Source organism: Palaemon carinicauda, chromosome 20, assembly GCF_036898095.1.
Source record: "Palaemon carinicauda isolate YSFRI2023 chromosome 20, ASM3689809v2, whole genome shotgun sequence".
NCBI lineage: Eukaryota > Metazoa > Arthropoda > Malacostraca > Decapoda > Palaemonidae > Palaemon > Palaemon carinicauda.
In genome coordinates, this window is record NC_090744.1 from 22,617,755 (window position 1) to 22,641,577 (window position 23,823).

At 44.6% G+C, this 23,823-nt stretch overlaps 1 pseudogene; it reads right to left on the reverse strand.

Annotated features, from left to right (window-relative positions):
- Window positions 1-12,616: 12,616 nt before the first annotated feature.
- LOC137659689 (uncharacterized) lies at window positions 12,617-20,326 on the reverse strand (annotated as a pseudogene).
- Window positions 20,327-23,823: the final 3,497 nt, after the last annotated feature.

The following is a 23,823-nucleotide window of genomic DNA, read 5'->3' on the forward strand; positions in this document are numbered from 1 at the left end:
ACAAGGGAGGGTAGGTGGTGGGCGGGGCTGTTCTAATCGCTCTCTCCTTCTTCTCCTCCTAGCCTCCTCATTTTGTCTCCTCCTCTCCTCGAAATCCACGGTGCCATGGTGTACTGTACTCCTCCAGGTTTTCCTGTCCCTGGCTGTTTCTTCCCATGAGGAAGGATCGATGTCAGTTAGAGCCAGGGTGCGCTTTAGTTGATCTTTATAGCGCATTTTCGGGGCTCCTCGTGGTTTGGTGCCCTGGGTGAGTTCTCCGTAGAATATCTTCTTTGGGAGCCTAGATGGATCCATCCTATGCACGTGTCCTATCCAGCGGAGGCGGTGGTGGATGATGGTGGCCTCCACGCTGGTCAGCGAGGCACGTTCTAAGACTTCAATGTTGGTGGTGTGGCTCTCCCAGGGGATTTTCAAGATCTGCCTCAGTTTCATTTGTTGGAAGCGTTCTAGGTTTTTAATGTCGTTTCTATATAGCGTCCATGTTTCACATGCATACAGGAGCGTGGAGAGGACTACTGCCCTGAACACCATTATTTTGGTGCTCATTGTCAGTGCGTGGTTGTTAAATACGGGGCAGTTCAGTCGACCAAAGGCGGAGTGGGCTGCCCTGATCCTGTTCTCCACGTCCTTTTTGCTTGTGGGAGCTGATGTTAAGATGCTCCCTAGGTAGGAGAACTGGTCCACCTGTTCTAACGGTTGGTCATTCACTGTGGTATTGAAGTTTGGGAGCATCAGTCCTGGTGGATGTTGGACGAGGGTCTTGGTTTTGTCTGTGTTGACTTGCATCCCAAAACGTTCGTAGGCAGAGTTGTATGCATCAGCTAACGACTGCAGGTCCTCTGCCGTCTGACCTGGGGTGGCATTGTCGTCAGCATACTGCAGTTCTCGCACTGCACCCAAGGTGGTCTTGGTTCTGGCGCGGAGTCTAGCAAGGTTGAAAGCGCCTCCATCCATGCGGAAACGTAGATCAACTGAAGGTGTGTCTGGGGGAATCTCGTTGAGCATTGCTGCAGTGTATAGCGAGAAACACGTTGGGGCCAGAACACAGCCCTGCTTCAGGCCGCCGTTGATGGGGAATGTGTCTGAAAGAGAGTTCTGGTGGCAGACTCTCCCAACCATTCCGTCATGGAGGGCACGCACCAGCTTGACAAAATCGGGTGGGCAGCCATATCTTTTGAGGACAGCCCACACGGCAGGTCGAGGTACTTTGTCAAAGGCCTTTTTCAAATCCCAAAAGATGAACATTATGGGCTGTTGTTGTTCGAGGCTCTTCTCTTGTAGTTGTTGTGCACAGAAGATCATGTCTATGGTCCCGCGGGAAGGTCGAAAGCCGCACTGGGACTCTGGCAGGACGTCTTCTGCGAGAATAAGGAGGCGGTCAAGGAGAATCCGAGCGAAAATCTTACTCGCGATGCTTAGTAGTGATATTCCCCGGTAGTTGTTACAGTTCTCCCTGTCTCCCTTCTTGAAGATGGTAATGATGTTTGCATCACGGAAATCACTGGGGAGGGTCTTGGTCTCCCATATTTTCAGTATAAGGAACATCAAATGGTTCCTCAACCCGGGGCCACCGTGAGTGAGGAGCTCCAACGGGATGTTGTCTGGCCCTGGGGCTTTGCCGGGCTTCATGCGCTGCAGGGCCTTGTTGAAGTCCTGGATGGAGGGTGGTAGTGCCATCCAGTGACGGACGGGATGCTGCGGGGTCATTCGCAGGAGATCGTCTGGGGTGTCTGCTTGGTCATTGAGGAGGTTCTCAAAGTGAGACTTCCACCTTGCCAGGATGCCCTCGCTGTCGGTGATGGTCGTGGCCCCATCCGCGTCCTTCAGGCCGCCCACTGATGACCGTGTGGGACCGAATATTTCCTTTATTGCTGCATAGAAGCTGCGCAGGTCACGTTGGTCAGCGAAACTCTGTATTTCTGCAGCTTTTCTTTGCCACCAGGTGTTCTGGGCTTCACGGATCCCTCTTTGGCAACCAGCTTCAGCCACCTTGTGAGCACATTTCTTAGCTGCTGTTGGTTGGTTTTCCAAAGTCAGGCGTGCTTGTCGTTTGGTTTCAATGAGACGAGAGATGGTAGCATCATTCTCATCGAACCAATCCTGCCATTTCTTGGTGGTGTAGCCTAGTGTTTCCTCCGCGGCACGGGCCATGGCGTTTCGGAGGGTGGTCCAGTAGTGCTCAACAGTGGCCTGACCCACGGGGTCTGCGGGGTCTGCGAGGTGTTGTTCGCAGGCCTCCTTGTAGTTCTGTGCCACCTGTGGGTTGCGGAGCTTGCTACAATCAAAGCGTTGGTGTGGTGCGCTGTCAGGTGCCCTTCTGGGTGGTCGTAGGGTCGTCACGGAGAGTCGGGAGATGAGGAGTCTGTGGTCCGTCCAGCAGTCGTCCGCTCCGGGTATGGATCTGGTGATGCGGACGTCTCCTCGGTCTCTGGCTCTGGTCAGGACGTAGTCTAGGGTGTGCCAGTGTTTAGACCGTGGGTGTCTCCATGTGGTCTTTTGTCGCTTTGGTAACTGGAAGATGGTGTTGGTTACCACAAGTTGGTGTTCTGCACACAGACCCAGTAGGAGTTGGCTATTGGCGTTGCAATTTCCAATGCCATGGCGGCCGATGATTCCCTCCCACAGGCGATGGTCTTTGCCTACTCGGGCATTAAAGTCGCCAAGCACAACGAGCTTGTCATTGGCGGGCACTGCCTGGATGGTGTGGTCGAGCTGGGTGTAGAAGGCAGCTTTGTCATCATCGGTTGAGGTCATATTCGGGGCGTAGACGGAGATCAGGGTGAGGTGTCTGTCCCGCGTGATGGGGATGCGGACAGTCATCAGGCGCTCACTGATGGCCTTGGGACCGAGGTTGTGCTGCTGCACTAGCTGGGAACGGATGGCGAAGCCGACACCGTGGATGCGAGGCTCCTCTAAGGCCTTGCCTTTCCAGAAGATGGTGTAGCCTGTTCCAGCTTCCCTGATGTTGCCCTCTTCGGGTAGTCTGATCTCGCTAAGAGCCGCCACATCAACATTGAAGCGGGCTAGCTCCTTGCAGACGAGGGCTGTACGCCGTTCCGGGCGGTTGGTGTTCGTCACATCTTGGAGGGTGCGGATGTTCCACGCACCTAAGGTTAATATTTTTTTCTTGTTGTTTTGACAGCATTAGTGGGATGTCCGCCAGCCGCGGTGAGCTGACCAGACGGGTTTTCCGTGTCCGATGTTTACCCCACCTTTTCTAGGGGCCTCCCCATGTAGGGTGGGCTGCGGTGTCCTCAATAAGCCAGCCCAGTCACGGGTCCAGCTACCGAACTCTGGTGTCACGGCACCGTCATCAGAGAGCGACTGAATCTTAGACTCGCCGCCTGAGTGCAGTCGTGGGCTAAGGGCTTCCAGCTATCCAGGCCTGCCCCCTTCACCCACGGTGCTGTCGCCTCAGGACTTGGTGGTGGTGATGATGTTGATGATGGTGAGAAAGAGATGAAGAAGGGTGGAGGAAACGACAGAATGCCAGTAGCTGGGTATATTGTTTTGGGTGGTCGTGGCTTTGCAACGGCCACGCACACACACTTGGCCCACATCGTTTTCACCGCGGCTCAAGACATATGAGACAGGCGGCTTCTCCGATGTTGGTTGCATCGGGTTGCCGGGTTCTTGTTATGTCAAGGCCCGCCTTGTTGCCTGCCCGACAGGCATTGCCCTCTTCCGCCGCCACTGGGAAGCTTCGCCGTTGGGGTCTTGTTTGGTTTGATTTTGGAGTTTTCCTTCTCCTAGCCTTTGCCTATCTGAAATAAAGGAGAAGGCCTATAGGGGTCCAGTCTTGGTCTGGTCTCTCAGAACTGGCCTTAGCAGTATGGTTGAGCCTACCAGGGTGGATAAACTACCCCACCGCCATTGCCCAGCCCATCATTGAGACACTCAAGCCCCTCTACTGCAGCAAAGTGCTGGACCATCAAATACATAAAGCATAAATTGAGTGTCAAACCTCCTCATTAATGCATAGAGTTAAGCTGGTTATCTCGTGGCAATTTACAGGACATCTTCATTATATGTGCGGATAATCGACCACTCAGTTTGTAACAGAATTGCGTGGATAGCAGAGAATGCAAACAGTTCTTTGTTCTCGCCTATTTAAAAGAATTCTTGCCAGTTTCCAGGAATTTTACTGGTTGGCTCCACACGTTTCCTGGTACCCTTTGCTTCAGGTGTATGATTCTAGACTTTATAAGTACCCCATATGACATCAACTCTCTTAGCAGATTGCAAATGTGAGGTAAGATATGGAAAGAGGACATCAGTTGCATACTTTGAAAAGTTTTTGGCTGAGCCAGATTTTAGCATGTTGATCACCGCTGCACCATCAAAGACAATAACTTCTATCCTAGGCTTAGTAACTGCTTCGTGTGAAGCTGTCATACACTCCGAGCACTCTACCAGATCAGATTTTGTCACGTCTCAAATTACCAATTTGTGAAATGGATGGTGGATATTCTTGATTTTCCATGCTGAAAAAAAAAAATTGTCTAAATCCCCATCCTGTATCTGACAAGTAACATACAGCCTGGATAGCAGAGAGCAGACATTTTTTAAGGAGGACACTTGCACTTGTGCTTTGGATTTTTCTTAGAACAGAACCCTGATTAAAGAGGGGAAGGTTATTCTTTTTAATGGGGGTAAAAATGAGCTTTATTTGTGACACAAGTAGTTCCTCCACAAAAGTAGTATACTGGTCCTTATCTAACTGTTCTACCTTCCTTATTGTGTCAATGATAGCCTGGTTAGCAATTTTGCGGCTGTCTAATGCAAGTAATTCATTACTACTGTCATAAAAAGGATTATCCATGTTTCAAAGACATCTGTTAATGATTCAATCTCTTGTGTTATCCCTACCATCTCTGGGCCGCATACCATCCACTTTTGCATTCTACCTTGTTTTGAGTATTGTTCTCCTGTCTGGTGTTCAGCTGCTGATTCTCATCTTAATTTGTTGGACAGAAACTTACGGTCTATTAAATTTCTTATTCCTGAATTAGATATTAATCTTTGGCACTGTCATTCAATTAGTTCATTATGCATGTTCCATAAGATTTTTCATAACTCTGACCATCCTTTACACTCAGATCTCCATGGACAATTCTATCCTGTTCATAATACTAGGCAGGCAGTTAATTCTAATAGCCAGGCCTTCTCCATCATGAGGCTCAATACTACACAGTATTCTAGAAGTTTTATTCCAGCTGTTACCAAGTTGTGGAATGATCTTCCTAATCGGGTAGTTGAATCAGTAGAACTTCAAAAGTTCAAAGTTGGGGCAAATGGTTTTATGTTGACCAGGCTGACAGGATTCTTTTTATAGTTTATATATGACATATCTGTTTTTGACGTTGTTAATAGTTTATATCGGACATATCTGTTTTGACGCTGTTACTGTTTTTAGAATGATATTTTGTTAATTTATTCTCATCGTTTATTTATTTCCTTATTTCTTTTCCTCACTGGGCTATTTTTCCCTGCTGGAGCCCTTGGGCTCATAGCATCTTGCTTTTCCAAGTAGGGTCGTAGCTTGGGTAGTAATAATAATGATAATAATAAGCAGACAACCAATAATAACATATACCACAATCACACAGATTATCAAAGAGCTAGATACACACAACAGGTAGAGACTCATTATTATGTTCGGTAATAATATTGTGTTCATATGAGACGCAAGTCTAATTGCAATCTCTGCCAGAAATTTAATCAATCAATCAATCAGAACGGTGGTTCATCATCATTTTCCGCTTTTAATTTTTCAGAACAGCTGTACGTTCTCGGGTTTGTAATATAAATTCTTTGCCAATACAATGTTATTTGCAATTATTTTGGTTATGAGTATGATATTATTTTTTATTTCACAAATACATTAATTAATATTATCAATTTTATGTGATTTTTCATATAATTCAACTTTTGAATAGTTTATTTTTAAATTTTGAGAATTCCATCTCTCCCTTTTTTTTTTTATTTATTTTTTTTTTTTTTTAAATCTATGTAGGTGATGCTTTTTTTATATCATGCTATAAGGATGTATTTTTTATATTGTACAGCTAAACTGTGAAATAGAAGATGAATTATGACTATGATTATTTATTAGAGAGGATCTATGCCTCGCGAAGTTAAACTTGGACGAGTAGAATGGGATGAGTTGACCAATTTGAGTGCTGTTCGTTGTAATAGAAGAAGAATTTGTTTGTTGCTAAAAGTTTGTCAATAAGAGTTATTGCTAAATAGCGATTGACATAGATGTAAATAGTAATGAATTAAGTTAGTCTTATGCTAAAACAGACTATTCCTTCTGGGGCAGGCCTCTGCAATATGATACTAGATTAAACTGGTCATATTAAGTCCGCATAGGTTTTTTGAGCATATACGCTTGAAGCTAGATTTTAGGTTCCAATGCAAATATTGGGATTAAAACATAATAATAATAATAATAATAATAATAATAATAATAATAATAATAATAATAATAATAATAAGCTATCTCTCTGTTTAGAAACTTTGTTTTTTTACATTCACTTACTATACTCAGTGAGAGTCAACTAAGTGAAATTACTTGATCAAACATTCAGCTGGGCTCCACATGGCACTATAAGAATTGGAACCCCCAATCCTACATGGCTGAGGACTATGTAGCTCGAAGTAGATGATGAATGGAGAAGTATTGAATCAAAAGCTCAAGATAGAGACGACTGGCGAAATCTAACCGAGGCCCTTTGCGTCGACAGGCGTAGGAGGAGATGATGATGACTTAGTAATGGATCTAGATATTATGCCCTAAAATAACAAGATAATTTGTAGTTTGTATTAGTTACTTCAAGTAATAATAATAATCACATGCACTCAGACTTTTAGTTTTTTGACAGCATGTTGTTGTTCACAATAGGCGGACACTTCATAATTATGATTATCATGGTCACAGAAATTGAACCTCTCGACTACATGTCATTTGCTGTTACAAACAGGAGGCAGGATTCAATTTAGTTTTCTTATAGTGTTGGGTTTATATGAGACGCAAGCCTAGTTGCTAATCTCTGTCAGAAAGTAAATCAATCAATCAATCATAGAAGTAGAATACCATCAGTTGTACCCCTTAATTATTTAGAACAGCTGTAAGTTCTCGGGTTTAGAATATAAATTCTTTGCCAATACAATGTTATTTACAATTCATTTGGTTTTTAATGTGACAATATTTATTATACAACAAATTTATAAATCTTTATTATTACTTTCATGTGATTTGTTTATATTATTTTAACTTGCAAATAATTTATTTCTAACTTTTGAGAATTCCCTCTCTCCCTTTTTTTTTTCTTTTTTTTTGGAAATCTATGTAGGTGATGTTTTTTATATCATGATATAAGGATGTATTTTTTATATTTTACAGCTAAACTCTGAAATAGAAGATGAATTATGACTATGATTATTTATTAGAGAGAATCTATGCCTCGCAATGTTAAACTTGGACGAGTGGAATGGGATGAGTTGACTGATTCGAGTGCTGTTAGTTGTAATAGAAGAAGAATTTGTTTGTTGCTAAAAGTTTGTCATTAAGAGTTTTTGGTAAATAGCGATTGACATAGATGTTGTTGTTGTTGTTGGGGTATTAAAGCCAACACTTGTTGTTGGCACGGGCCTTTCCCTTGGTTGGCCCGTAGGTGATCTGTAAAAAATTTTAAGGTAGTTGCATTAATGGAAATTTGAAAGGTTTTTAGTAGTAGGAAAAGATGTGGATAGGGTAAGGATGATGGTGGTAGTGGTAGAGGACCATCATTTCTCGGATAGTGGTAGTTTGAAAAGTGGGGGTGTAAGGCTTTTGAAGATTAGAGAAAAATTGTGCAGGTGGGGTTGTCCAACCCTTTACTCCCTAGGGTCCCTGCAGAGAGATTTTTAGTGGTAGATTAGTTGAGAAGTGAAAGGGGGTGATGTGAATAGAGCCTTACAATGAGGGGATGAGATGGTGCATGGAATGAGGAGGTCTTACCTTGGTGGAGGTAGTGTTGAAAGCAACTGTGCATGTGTGTCTATGCTTTCGACAATTGCTTTTGCCAGTGTGGCTGCCTCTTTCATGGCATGTGGTGTGTTGGTGTCTACAAGTAGATCACCTCGTAGCTGTGCTGTTTCTCTGCATTCTAGTAGATAGTGCAGGAGAGCTTGTTGTGGTATGACATCACAGTGTTCACACCTTCTCTGGATGTCATCTAGGAGTTCCCAGTTTGCTTTGTAACCCAGCCGGAGTCTGTGTATACATACTGCCAGTTTTCTTGGGGTGTATCTGTCTATGGGAGGGGGTTCTAGTTCCGATGCCCATTTGTACCATGTTGCAGAGGGAGAGCCATTCTCTATCCTCATATGTAGTTCCTTGATTAGGTTGTTCTTGAGCTGTGTCTTTATTTTGCTTTTGATTTGTTGCAGTGCAGGCTGTATGTGCACCTGTACATTGTGAATGTGTTTGGTGCTTTTGGCTAGCTCATCAGCCTTTTCATTCCCTGGTATCCCGATGTGACTGGGGATCCAGTTTATGGTTACTAGTCTGTTTCTTTCATTATGTTGATGTAAGGGGATTTTAATGTCCGCTATCAGGGATTTGTTTTCTTTGATTTTGTCCTGCTGTAGGGCCTGCACTGAGGATCGTGAATCAGTATGGATGACTACTGGTCCTTCCTCATTTTCAATAGAGTATTTTAATGCTTGCTGTATTGCGACAAGCTCTGTCTGCAGGGTGGAGACATTATTGGATGTTCTCCAGCAAGCTGTGAACTTGCAGGAGTGAACTGCCGCTCCTGCTGTTTGGGTTCCAGGATCTACTGTACCATCAGTATAGTAGATCTGTGCCCCTGTTGTTTCTACAGAGGTTATAGCTGCTTCTGCTGCGTTTCTAAGTTCTTCTATTGTGCAGTTTTCTTTTGCCCTTGGGAGTTTGGTGTAGTTGAATTTAGCAACTTGTTTTTTCCATGGTGGAATGTGTATAGTACTTTGTGCTGTGTCAGGTTTTAATTGTAGGATTGTTTCTGTAAGGCCAAGTCTTTTGATGTTATCGCTATGGTCTTTGCCATAAGAATTTGGGGTTTGTACTTCAGGATGTTTGGATAGTTCCTCTCTTACTCGTCTTTTGGTGATTGAGTCTCTGTCTGACAGGAACATCTTTGCAACTATGCTTGCATTTCTTAGTGCAATTCTGTCTTCGAGGGTTGGTAGTCCAGTTTCCAACCTTAGGTTGCAAAGTCTTGTCCACATTGGGGCTCCCAACATGAGCCTCATGGCATTGTTTTGAATCACTTCAATTGTGCTTTTTTGTAGATCTGTTAGTCCCAGGAGTGATGGGGCGGCATAGTCTACTAGTGATCTGGAACAGGCTAGATAATATTTATTTTGGACGTGTTCATTTGCTCCATCCTTGAGCTTGCACATATATCTCATAGCTGTATTTCTGGCATTTGTTCTTTCCTTGAGATATTTTATCTCTTGCTTGAAAGTGAGCTGTTTGTCTATTATTACCCCGAGGTATGTGTATCGGTCCACCCATTCTAGGGGTTCCATTCTTATTGTGAGTGGTTGTACGGGGTTTGGGGCTTTGATTGTCATTGCTTTTGTTTTGGCAATGTTAATTTTTAGTCCAAGCTCATTGGATTTGTGGCTGATGGAGTTGGGTGCTCTTTGCATTTTTATTGTCCTGACTGGCCCTCGAGCTATTACACATACATCATCTGCATAGATAAATATATTAACTCCTTCAGGTAGCTGAAGTGAGGCTATATTTTCCATGAGGATGTTGAAAAGGAGGGGGCTTAGAATTCCTCCTTGTGGCGTACCATTTTCCAATTCATGATATGTGGATATCACTCCTTGAAATTTGACTCTGGCTTGCCTTCCTAGCATGTAGTTTTTAGTCCATGCTAGTAGGTGTCCTTTGACTCCTTTTTTAGCTACTGATTGCAGCACTGCAACTGGGCTTGCAAGCTCGAAGGCTTTTTCAAAGTCTATGAAGACTATTGTTGCCTTGTTCTGATTTATGCAGCTTAATACATCTGTGATGCATTCAGAGGTTCCAATTCCCTCCTGATATGCATATAGCTGCTTGTTTAGGGGGCCAATTTTGTACTTTAATCTGTTTAAGACCATTTTTTCTCCTGTTTTTTCTATACAGGATACCAAGGCTATTGGCCTAGGATTTGTTGGATCCTTTGGCTTGGGGATTGGCTGTGTATCTTGTTGTCTCCAGGTTTGAGGCCTTATGTGCTCTAGGTGTGTTTTGTTTAGTAATCTTAGGAACGCAGTTTCTCCTGCTGGACCCATGTGTTTGATCATTGTGTAGGTGATTTTGTCAGCTCCAGGTGCAGTGTCTTTCCCTGTCTTTTGTACTGCTCTTAGCTCCTCAACTGTGTATGGGGTGTCTGTGTCATCCTGCTGAAGGCAGGCTGTGTTGATCTCTTCCCATCTTGATGGCGCCAGTTGCTCTTGTTGCATTCTGGTTTCGGGGGAGAGATTGATTGACAGTGTTCTGTTTGCAAAGGATGTTGCAATTCTTTCAGCCTCCTCATGTGGGTGTGGGTGTGTGGCAATTGGTGTCTTTCTCTTTTTTCCGGCTACTCTGCCTAGCCATTTCCAAAGCTGAGTTAGAGTGGTGTATCCTGACAGGCTTGAACACCATTCCATCCATTTTTCAATTCTGATTTCATGGATTCTTTCATTTGTTTCAGTTCTGACTGTTTGTAGTAGCTCTCTGTTTTCTACTGTGGATCTTCTGTATATTTTTGTGACTCTGTTTAGTCTGGTTTTTAGTCTTCTGACTTCTGGGCAGTAGTACCAGGAGTCTTTGTAAGTGTAACTACCTTGTGTTGTTTTTAGTGGCATAGCTCTGTTGGCTGCATTGTGAACATAGATGTAAATAGCAATGAATTAAGTTAGTCTTATGCTAAAACAGACTATTCCTTCTGGGGCAGCACTCTGCAATATGTTACTAGATTTTTTAAACTGGTCATATTAAGTCCGCATAGGTTTTTGTGAGCATGTACGCTTGAAGCTAGATTTTAGGTTTCCATGCGAATATTGGGATTAACACATAATAATAATAATAATAATATTAAGCTATCTCACTGTTTAGAACCTTTGTTTTTTACATTCACTTACTATACTCAGTGAGAGTCAACTAAGTGAAATTACTTCATCAAACATTCAGCTGGGCTCCACATGGCACTATAAGAATTGGAACCCCCAATCCTACATGGCTGAGGACTATGTAGCTCGAAGTAGATGATGAATGGAGAAGTATTGAATCAAAAGCTCAAGATAGAGACGACTGCCGAAATCTAACCGAGGCCCTTTGCGTCGACAGGCGTAGGAGGAGATGATGATGACTTAGTAATGGATCTAGATATTATGCCCTAAAACAATAAGATAATTTGTTGTTTATATTGGTTATTTCAAGTAATAATAATAATCACATACACTCATACTTTTAGTTTTTTGACAGCATGTTGTTATTCACAATAGGCGGACAATTCATGATTATGATTATCATGGTCACAGAAATTTAAACTCTCGACTACATGTCATTTGCTGTTACACACGAGAGGAGGAATTCAAATTAGTATTTTTATAGCATTGGGTTTATATGAGACGCAAGCCTACTTGCTAATCTCTGTCAGAAAGTAAATCAATCAATCAATCATTGAAGTTGAATACCATCAGTGTCACCCCTTAATTGTTTAGAACAGCTGTAAGTTCTCAGGTTTAGAATATAAATTCTTTGCCAATACAATGTTACTTGCAATTCATTTGTTTTTTAATGTGACAATATTTGTTATACAGCAAATTTATAAATCTTTATTATTACTTTCATGTGATTTTTTTATATTATTTTAACTTGCAAATAATTTATTTCTAACTTTTGAGAATTCCATCTCTCCCTTTTTTTCCTTTTTTTTTGGAAATCTATGTAGGTGATGTTTTTTATATCATGCTATAAGGATGTACTTTTTATATTATACAGCTAAACTGTGAAATAGAAGATTAATTATGACTATGATTATTTATTAGAGAGAATCTATGCCTCGCGATGTTAAACTGGGAGGAGTAGAATTGGACGAGTTGACTGATTCGAGTGCTGTTAGTTGTAATAGAAGAATTTGTTTGTTGCTAAAAGTTTGTCAATAAGAGTGTTTTCTAAATAGCGGTTGACATAGATGTAAATAGTAATGAATTAAGTTAGTCTTATGCTAAAACAGACTATTCCTTCTGGGGTAGCCCTCTGCAGTTTGTTACTAGATTAAACGGGCCTTTCCCTTGGTCGGCCCGTAGCAAACTGGTCATATTGAATGCTAGTTGCTATGTACCGTCGGCTGCTATGTACCGGCTCCTACGTACCACTTGTTTGGCTTATATGTACCATTGTTGGGCTGCTATGAACTGGCTCTTATGTACCACTACTTTGGCTTGTATGCACCAAACAAGGCTGCCATGTACCACATACCAAGTAAGGAAATAAGAACACACAAGGAGATAAAACACAAAACTATAAACATATTGAAATTGTATACATTTGTTAAAAGTTGTCAAGCAATAGAATTCAGCATGCTACATTGTTGATACATTCTTATTCATCTACATGATCCATCAGTTCGGCACAGCGGTTTAGAAAGTCTGATGTTGATATTAATTTGTTCTCATGTTTCATCCAGAGGTCATCAAGGGCAATTTGCTTTTTGACAGCATGCTTCCTTTGGTATCTGGGCATTTTCTTTTGTTTAACTAGTTTTACAATGATGGGAATTCTACTGGCTTCATCATGGAGAATACTAATTAAGAAGTACATGTTAATTGAATTGGTTTTTGCTACTCTGTCAATCGCATGGTGCCACCCTTCTACATCGTTGTTAGTCCGAACAGGGCGTTTGTAACAGCCCCAAGAATGTGGAGGATGCATCTCATTCCTGATCCATATTTTATTATAGTAAGTAATGAGATCTTTTAATCGTTGATCAGGAAGTGGCTGGCTAGTGATAGGGCAAAAAGCTGGCTCTATATGTGATGGAGGTAAGTTTGGCAGCGCCATTAACTGCTGAATGAATTGTCTTACAGCAAGTTGATTATTATAGGCATTTTGTAGACTATTGGATGTCAAGGTAGGACAAGAGACACACGATGGTGGAGACATGTAGTTTAATGCGTCCTCAGATACAGACTGATCCGGTTGCTCTCTGCAACCGGCACACTCACTTGGCGCCTGCCCGCCATGGGAAAACATATCTTACTTGCAGGTACTCCATCATCCCCCCCCCCCGAGATTAATCCATGGGGGTGCTACTATAGTGTGAGGTCTACCGCCATATGTCGCCTACCCAGATGGAGGGTGAAGTCTACCGCGTGACCAGCGTCTCAGAGCCTCGCACCTAACCATCGAACATGTGAACTGCCAAAATCCATAAAAAACGTGACCTGTCCACGTGACCTGCCCATATAAAAGGAAGCAAATGGAGCTCCTAAATACATTTTTAACAAACAGTACTACTCCACCTCCTGCTGGTTGTCAATATAAAATGTAAACCAAAGCCTGTGTTACATATGGCATCTGATGTTTCATACCTTTACACCTCCATGATCACTTTAAAAGTAACGTTAACAATAAATACTGTACTTACAATTCAATAAAAAATAATTCATGACTGTATGCTATAGTATCGGATATTACCTACCTTCTGAAATACCACATAGTCAACAATGGGAGGGCTTCTCTGAAAGTTTTATATTCACCTATTTTCAATTAGTTTTATACAATATTTGTTAGAACAGTAATGTTGACATGTTTACTTTATAATTCTAAAATGGTAATGCTGAGGAAACATGCCTTTAAATACATTTCTAGTATCAAATGCATTAAAATACATTTAAATTAATAAACAGTTCCTTTCAATGACAGTTCAGAAATGCTGAATATCACAACAGTCAACCAATTCTTCAATTCGTATTTCATATCTTTCAGAAAAAGAAAAAAAATATCTGATCTCTGAAAGTACACAATTATTCTCCACTCCCTATTGCCCTAATGTTTAAATCAAGTGTTTATTGCTTAAACAAATGTATGAAATGCGCTTTATCTATGAGGAACGAATAATTCAGCAGTAGACCTCACGCTATAGTACTAACAGCAGGTAGATCTCACGCTATAGTGTGGTAGACCTCACGCTATAGTAGCACCTACATGGGTATACATGGAGAGGCAATGATAAAAAATAATGCATGGATATACATGGATTAAATTGGGTGCATGTGCGAGAATAGGAAGACAGGTATATAGCTGTCAGGAATGCAAAACACAATGTGCAGGTAATACATGTTCATAAATTAATATGAAAAGCAAAGGCAATAAAAAAGAAATATATGCAGGTGCCGCTGTAATGTACGATGATCACATGTAGTCATCCATCCACACAGGCCTTCTAGTGCGCCGTGATGGGCGTGGCTCCCGTACTGCATGTGGGCTGGGCGTAGGGTGACTGCCTGGTAGCTGCTCGGGCGTGGGTGTGGCTGGATGCGTAGCAGGTGTGGCCCGCCCAGGCTGGGGCCCCAATGATGTGAGACGCAGGTGCTTCCTGTTACGGAGGGAGAGGCGCCCGCTGCCATCTAGTTTGACTAGGTACTGTCGGTATGGGAGCGTTTCCGCCACGGTACCGGTGCGGTCCCACAGCTTAGTGGCCTGATTTTGCACTCGTACTTGGGATCCCGGGTTGATGGCTGGAAGTTTCCTGGACGGTCCGGTCCTGGTGAGGGCGGCACCACTGTCAGCCATCTGACGTTCTCTTTGCCGTAAGGTTGCCCCCCAGTGTTTGTCTACCGTGAGGTGCCACCGAGCCGTAGGTACGCCATCTCGGAGCTGCCTGCCCGCTGCCATCTGGGCGGGTGACTTGTTTATTCCGCGGAGGGGGGTGTTTAGGTACTGCAGGATAGCCATAGAGGACTTGTCCGTGTCAAGGGTGCCGTTGCTGCCCGTGTTCGCCATTATTATCCGCTTCCCGATCTTGACTGCGGCCTCTGCCCTGCCATTGGACTGCGGGTACTGGGCGGATGATAGACGCACAGACACGCCCCATAACTTGAAAAATTCCCCCATTTCCTCGCTTGCCAGATTGGTGCCACCGTCCGTGGAAATTTGCTCCGGGGCCCCCCATCTGGCGAAGTAGTGACGTAGCTAAGTCTTGATGTGGGAGGAGGAGGTTCTGTGGGGGAAGTGGGCCAGCTCCAGCCACCCTGTGAGCCTGTCTGCGTAGACCATGTACGAGTGTCCGTCGTGCTGGAACATATCTGCAACCGTCATCTGGAAGGGGTACTCTGGGGGCGGCGTGATAATGAGTTCCTCCGCGGCCTGAGATGGTGCGTGTACGTCGCATTCTTCACACGAGGATCGGTGATACTGCAGGTCCCCCTCGAGTCCAGGCCAGTACACCGTCTGGCGCGCTCGTCGTTGCATCGACTCCAGGCCTTGGTGCCCCGTGTGTAGGATGGCAGCCACCTGCTGACGGAGAGGCTCCGGGATAACTAGGCGAACGTTGCCCTGTTCGAACGTATATGTCACCAAGTCTTGGATAACGGCCAGCCTCTCCCTGACACTGTAGAAGGGCCGAAGGCACGCCACTTCCTGGGACTTCCTATCGGCCCAGTCCCCGGCCAGGACCCTGGCCATGAGCAGCTGGTACACGGGGTCGATGACAGCGGCGTGCCTAACTCTCGCCTCGTCCATGACACAGCTGTCGTGCTCCACTGCTGCCACGACGGCGGCCGCCATGGTGTCGGTGAGGTCTTCGTCGAGGTCCATGTCGTAGGCGCTGGGATCGGCTTTTAAGGCGGGGTATCGGGACAGGAAGTCCGCCGCGCTGTTACGCTTCCCCGGCAGGTACTTGACCCTGAATCGGTACTGCAGAGTTCTCTCCTTCAGCCTGAAGAGGCGGGGGTTCGAGATTTCCGTGAGGGCACGATCCCCCAGTAACTTGGTTAACGGGCGGTGGTCCGTCACAACGGTGAGGTTGGGGCACCCCAGCAAGAACAGCCTCGCCTTTTGGAAACACCAGGCTACCGCGAGGGCCTCCCCCTCCACGGCAGCGTAGCCAGCTTCGGCGGCGGTGAGATGGCGGCTGCCGCATAGTGCCAGGCGCCACCCACCCGTGCAGCAAAAGGGCGTATTGGCGGAGCTGCATGAGCAATACTGTTGAAGGATTACAAACCCTATGCCTTCTTTGCTCCAGTCGGTGATCGCTGCTGTGGGGCGGCTCCTGTCGTAGTAGGCCAGTCCGTCCTTCGCTAATTGGCATATCATGTCTTGGGCGTGATGAAATTTGGTGCGGAGTGTCTCGTCCCAGTACACTGCCTTCCCAGTTGGTTTTTTGAGGAGCTCCCTGAATGGGTTCATGATGGGGGCTGTTGCGAGGAATGGCGCCAGCTGGTTGACAAATCCGTACCAAGCCCTTATGTCGGTGATAGAGGGCTGACGTGGCATCGGGAAGTTCTTGATGGCCGCCAAACGTTCCTCTGTTGGCTTGTAGGCCTCCCAGCCCAGGTTGAAGCCCACGAAGTCTACTTCCCTTCTTGCGAATTGGAATTTCTCCGGCTTAAGCGTAATACCCTTGGCTGCGCATGTTTCGAGGAAGTCGTAGGCATGCCAGAAGGCCCCTTCGATGTTGTCGTCGTAGAGTAAGGGGTCATCTACGCACTTGTATTTCCTCTGGATGTCCTGGATGGCGTCGTCAAATCGTCTAGTATACGCATCGCCGGCAGAGCAGTGCCCCATGGGTGTACGACGGTAACGAAACCTCCCCCAGGGGGTAATGAATGTGGTTAGATCGCGACTTTCTTCGTCTAACTCCACCTGGTGGTATCCCCAGTACGCGTCTGCCACGGTCTTGAACGTGTGCTTAGGTACCCCGGACACCATGTCGAATGGGGCGGGGGTGTGGTGTGTCTCCCGTAGGCAAGATGCGTTGAGGCGCTGATAGTCGACTGTACGGCGTGGCTGTCCTGACTTCTTGGCGACGACCACCATACGGGCGCACCATTCGGTTGGCTGCCCAGCGGGTACCGGTTTTATGACGCCACGGGCGACATCTTCTTCGAGCTGGGCCTTCACTTCCTCTTCCCAGTGTTTTGGCACTGATGCTGGGGTATGGCATGCGTAAGGCGTAGTTCCTGCATCACTGGCAGTGGCTTCCTGGCTGTGTTGAATGTCGTCGTAGCGAAATGTTGCAGGAGCCAGGCTTCCAACCTGGCCGCATGTTCCTCCTGGGGCGGCATGGGCACCTCGGCAGGTCGGGGTGGTACCTGGGCGGCCCGTCTGGCTGTGTCATCGAACAGGCTCACGTGTGCCACCGCGGGGGAGGGATGGGGGAACTCCTTGGGTATCAGCGTTAAATCCCTGCAAGCGTCCAACGACAGGAAAAGGTGCTTTGCCGACTGCACGAAGTACACGTCCTGCTCCGTGGTGCGACCTTGCAGGGTGACGTGGCACACGGCAGATCCAAGGCACTTCAGGGGAAGGTTTGCCTCATCCCGCAAACCAGCCCGGGGTGTAAGAGCTGCTGGGCGGACTTGGAGGTGTGATAGCAAGGAGGGCCCAGCCACACATACCTGTGCCCCAGTGTCCGCCACGGCGGTGACTGGCACTCGTACTCCTGTATCGTTGTGGACGACTGTCACCTCCACTACTGGGTGGCGGGCGAGGTTGGCGCCCGCAACAAGCACAGCGCTAGACGTAGCACTAGACACATCTGTTGGGGATCCTGCCAATTTTGCCTGTGACTTTCTGCAGCATCTGTAGTAGTGGCCCTGCTTATGGCACCCGTTGCATATGACGTATTTAGCGGGGCATGAAGCTCTACCAGAGGCATGGCGCCCACCGCAGTTCCCGCAGGGAAGGGGTGGGGGACCCCTACCTGTGCCAGCGACGGTTGCACTCGGATGATCTGCCTCGGGTGTTTCGCTGCCAGCTGCACAAGCAGATTCCCTCCAGTTGCATTGGCGCGCAGCGGCGTCGACGCGGGCCGCCTCGTAGGCACAGCACCTGGCCCTAAGGGCGCTAACACTATTGATGTCATTGCTACACTGGTATACATGGTGACGCATAGCCTCATCGCTTAGGCCCACCATTAACTTGGGTAATAACATGTATTCAGCCAGATTACACTGACACTGAGGGCACTGGAAATTGCAATCGGTGGCCTTTTGAGAACACTTTAAAAAGTAATCACTGACACTTTCTCCTGGGCCTTGTACCGCGTTAAAAAACTCCGACCATAACACAGCACGGTTTGTAGAACGCAACACAATATCGCGAATAAAGTCCATGGCTTCCGTAGCGGTGAGGTTGCTCCATTCCTGTGATGTGAATCTGGCGTCCAGCGCCCGTTGTAGAGGGGGTGTGCAGTATAGCCTGATGTGGTGGACGACCTCGTGGGGCAGTAGTCTGCACAGTTCGATCCAGCATTCCATCGACCTCCTCCAGGACCTGAATGCGGCGGGCTTCAGCTCAATTTCGCACTTCTCCGGGGCTGCAGACGCGGGGACACGAGGTGCAGGGGTAGCATGTGTCGTAAGCCGGTCATGGAGAACGTTGATCATTTGCTGCTGTGCCGCCATGGCTTGCCTGGCTTCTTGCAGGGCAGGGACAAGCCCACGGGGGACGACGGGGCGTGCGGCCCTTGGGGTGGACTGCATTGAGCGGCGCTGGAAGGGCATGGTGAGGGTCACGTTGGTCCTTGAGAATCACTGCGCCTTATTGGATGTCAAGGTAGGACAAGAGACACACGATGGTGGAGACATGTAGTTTAATGCGTCCTCAGATACAGACTGACCCGGTTGCTCTCTGCAACCGGCACACTCACTCGGCACCTGCCCGCCATGGGAAAACATATCTTACTTGCAGGTACTCCATCATAGACCTAGTGCTTTTAGTCTTCGGTACACTGCTTGGGCCCAGTGAAACCAGCAGCCATAAATGGAAGCCTCGGGAAGGCACACTCGCACTGCCGACCATAGTGCTTTCTCAAAATCCACAACCTCACAAACTGATGTTGGTGTTAACTCAGTGATTTTTCTTAGGACAGCTACGTAGTCCTTTTTCTTTCTTCTTGACATCAGGACAAAGCACAATGAAACCTGTTTCAAAATTTCATCCTTCTTTATAAAACTGTGGACACTTAAAAGTTGAACAAAAGGGGTACAAACAAGTTTAAAAGTGCCGTCCACGTACCAAGTTTTAGACTTGGACATGTGTTGCAACTGAATAGACGTTGCAAATATGAGATGCCGTTGCCCATTCTCAAATAGATCAGCTTGAAATTTCTGGGGAACATGATCTGTGTTTAATTCAAAACTGGTATCTTCAGGGTGTTTTGGACGTTGTCCTTCTCTGGCGAGAGTGCTTTCTTTACTATTTTCCCAGATAATGCAAATGAGCATTCCAAAGCTGACTTTTTAACTAAACCTCTTGTTGATGCTTTGAGTTCAGCACCAGGATCCCCAGGATGTGTGTGTTGGTGGTGTCCACTTTAAGTTCATTGTTCCTACTTGCTGTGAAATTGTTGCATAGCACTTTTTACCACGGTAGCTGCATATCCATGTTTCTGATACAGACGACTCTCGCTTCCTGGTGTACGTAATACCCAATGAATCAGCAAGGAGAGAGCTGCCTTTTCTTGTTCCACAGTAAACAATTTTGTAGGTCACAAGAGTGTCTGCAAGGATAGTTGTCGGTAACGCTTCATCAACTAATAAGGTTTTTGCAACTGGCGTGATGTTATCAATAGGAAGTATGATATTGAAGTCATTGGGTGTGTTGTTGATTGTTGCAGGCTGCTGTTCAACTGGGAAGGCATCAGAAGGATCATGGGCATCGGCACCTGAAACCACGTGAATGTAAAATAGAGTATTCCAAGTGCTATTTCTCGCAGAATATGTTGACGCATTCAAATGAAAGTGAGGACCCCACTCATACACACACACACACACACTCAAGCCAGCTATATGGTCTTATCAACGGGCTTAGGAAAACTAAAAGATAATTATGAAAAAGATAATAGGAAAACAAAAAGATAATTATAATTGTACCTGAAACTTCCATCCAGTCAGGACAGTCTGGGCAACACCACATGAAAACTTGACCAGCTTTCAATCGTCTGTTTATATTCCGGTACTCAGATTGGGATATTTCTGTACCACATAAGCGTTGGCGCCACTTGTTGCATCCTTCACAGATAAGGGCTTCCTGTCTAGGGCGAACACACAATCCACATCCTGAGCAAAGGGAAACCGCTGATGCCATGGTAGTATAGAAAGGATGACTGAGAGTGCACGTCCACTAGAGTTGGGAAGTAAATGCTGAGAAGATCCACTAGTCTCGAAGGAGCCATGGTGGGGCTTCGAACCTTGTGCCTCTGTCCACTCTGTCTGGCATAGAGTTCAGTAACTGTTCACCTCTAGCCATCAACAAGCTAGCTGAGCCACTCGTCCAAGTTTAACATCGCAAGTCTTAGATTCTCTGTATTAAATAATCACAGCCATAATTCATCTTCTATTTCAGAGTTTAGCTGTACAATATAAAAAATACATCCTTCTAGCATGATATAAAAAAACATCACCTGCATAGATTTAAGAAATAATAAAAGGGAGAGATGGAATTCTCAAAAGTTAAAAATAAACCATTTGCAAGTTACAATAATATAAAAAAAATCACATGAAAGTAATAATAAAGATTTATAAATTTGTTGTATAATAAATATTGTCACATTAAAAACCATAGTAATTGCAATTAACATTGTATTGGGAAAGAATTTATATTCTAAACCCGAGAACTTACAGCTGTTCTAAACAATTAAGGGGTGACACTGATGGTATTCAACTTCAATGATTGATTGATTGATTTACTTTCTGACAGAGATAGCAACTAGGCTTGCGTCTCATATAAACCCAATACTATAAGAAAACTAATTTGAATTCCGCCTCCCGTGTGTAACAGCAAATGACATGTAGTCGAGAGTTTAAATTTCTGTGAGCATGATAATCATAATTATGAATTGTCCGCCTATTGTGAACAACAACATGCTGTCAAAAAACTAAAAGTCTGAGTGTATGTGATTATTGTTATTACTTGAAGCAACTAATACAAACTACAAATCATCTTGTTTTAGGGCATAATATCTAGATCCATTACTGAGTAGGCCTAAGTCATCATCATCTCCTCCTACGCCTGTCGACGCAAAGGGACTCGGTTAGATTTCGCCAGTTGTCTCTACCTTAAGCTTTTAATTCAATACTTCTCCGTTCATCATCTACTTCGAGCTACATAGTCCGCAGCCATGTAGGATTGGGTCTTCCAACTCTTCTAGTGTCATGTGGAGCCCAGCTGAATGTTTGATCAAGTAATTTCACTTAGTTGACTCTCACTGAGTATAGTAAGTGAATGTAAAAAAACAAAGGTTCTAAACAGTGAGATAGCTTATTATTATTATTATTATTATTATTATGTTTTAATCCCAATATTCGCATGGGAACCTAAATTCTAGCTTCAAGCGTACATGCTCACAAAAACCTAGGCGGACTTAATATGACCAGTTTAAAAAATCTAGTAACAAATTGCAGAGTGCTGCCCCAGAAGGAATAGTCTGTTTTAGCATAAGACTAACTTAATTCATTACTATTTACATCTATGTCAACCGCTATTTGCGCAAAAACTCTTATTGACAAACTTTTAGCAACAAACAAATTCTTCTTCTATTGCAACTAACAGCACTCGAATCAGTCAACTCATCCCATTCCACTCGTCCAAGTTTAACATCGCGAAGCATAGATTCTCTCTAATAAATAATCACAGCCTTAATTCATCTTCTATTTCAGAGTTTAGCTGTACAATATAAAAAATACATCCTTCTAGCATGATATAAAAAAACATCACCTACATAGATTTAAAAAAACATCACCTACATAGATTTAAAAAATAATAAAAGGGAGAGATGGAATTCTCAAAAGTTAAAAATAAACCATTTGCAAGTTACAATAATATAAAAAAAATCACATGAAAGTAATAATAAAGATTTATAAATTTGTTGTATAATAAATATTGTCACATTAAAAACCATAGTAATTGCAATTAACATTGTATTGGGAAAGAATTTATATTCTAAACCCGAGAACTTACAGCTGTTCTAAACAATTAAGGGGTGACACTGATGGTATTCAACTTCAATGATTAACTTCAATGATTGACTGATTGATTTACTTTCTGACAGAGATAGCAACTAGGCTTGCGTCTCATATAAACCCAATACAGTATACCATTAGAAAACAATTTTGAGTTCCGCCTCTCGTGTGTAACAGCAAATGACATGTAGTCGAGAGTTTAAATTTCTGTGACCATGATAATTATAATTATGAATTGTCCGCCTATTGTGAACAACAACATGCTGACAATAAACTAAAAGTCTAAGTGCATGTGATTATTATTACTACTTGAAGTAACCAATACAAACTACAAATTATCTTGTTTTTTAAGGGCATAATATCTAGATCCATTACTAAGTCATCATCATCTCCTCCTACGCCTGTTGACGCAAAGGGCCTCGGTTAGATTTCGCCAGTCGTCTCTCTCTTGAGCTTTTAATTCAATACTTCTTCATTCATCATCTACTTCAAGCTACATAGTGCTGTTAGTTGTAATAAAAGAAGAATTTGTTTGTTGCTAAAAGTTTGTCAGTAAGAGTTTTTGCTAAATAGCGGTTGACATAGATGTAAATAGTAATGAATTAAGTTAGTCTTATGCTAAAACAGACTATTCCTTCTGGGGCAGCCCTCTGCAATATGTTACTAGATTAAACTGGTGTATGTGTATTAAAGCCAACACATCTTGTTGGCACGGGCCTTTCCCTTGGTCAGCCCGTAGCAAACTGGTCAGGTTGGTTGGTGAATATTGCCATGCCTGTAGCATGACACGGGCTCTTGTTGCTGGACAGCCCGTAAGAGGATCTCAATCTAGAAATAGGAGAACTCCAAAAAGGAGCCAAAGATTGGTATATTAAAAAGGAAAGGTTGGATTTGAAAGGGTACTGGAACAGGAAAAACGATACAGGATGAGTGATTAAAGGAGGGATTTGACAAGGACATGAAAGGGAGGGAAGTAACCCGAAAAAGCAGACTCCTTTTTAGGTCCACGAAATGAAAAGTTTTAGTTAGAGAAAAAGTGTTGATAACAGCAAGTCCCAGTAAGTAGGAGAGACGGAGAGGAGAGAAGTTTTCTGCAATCGGAGAGAATAGGAGTAGGTTTAAGCAAAGAGGCTTATCCCTGCTCTGGAGCTGGAGTGTTGAATTGTTGCAGGAGCTATAGGAAGGTGGGGGTCGAGGATAAGGAAAGGACTCTGGCGAGGATCGTGAAGGCTATGGGTATGAGGTCTTGTAAGGTGAGGGACTAAATTTGTTGAGCCAAGGTTTGGGGTGGAATTGAGGATGTAGATTGAGGAGGTGGAATTGCAGGATGATGAGGAGGTACTGCTTGCAGTTGCTGGTCCTTATGAAGAGCAGGTACTGCTTGCAGTTGAGTTGCAGGTGCAGGCACAGGAACAGTGGCTGGCTGGCGCTGTCTTCTCTGGCGAGGAGGTCGCTGGTCCTTAGGCTGTGACATCGAAGCTGGCTAAGGTTGTTTAGGAGGGTTAGTGCCCTTCATAGCAGCTATCTTCCTAAGTCTCTCGGGGCAGCGCTTGTTCCAGGAGTGATGAGGTCTGGAGCAATTAGGGCACTTGGGGCATGTCTCTCTTCCATCCTTGTGGGCCT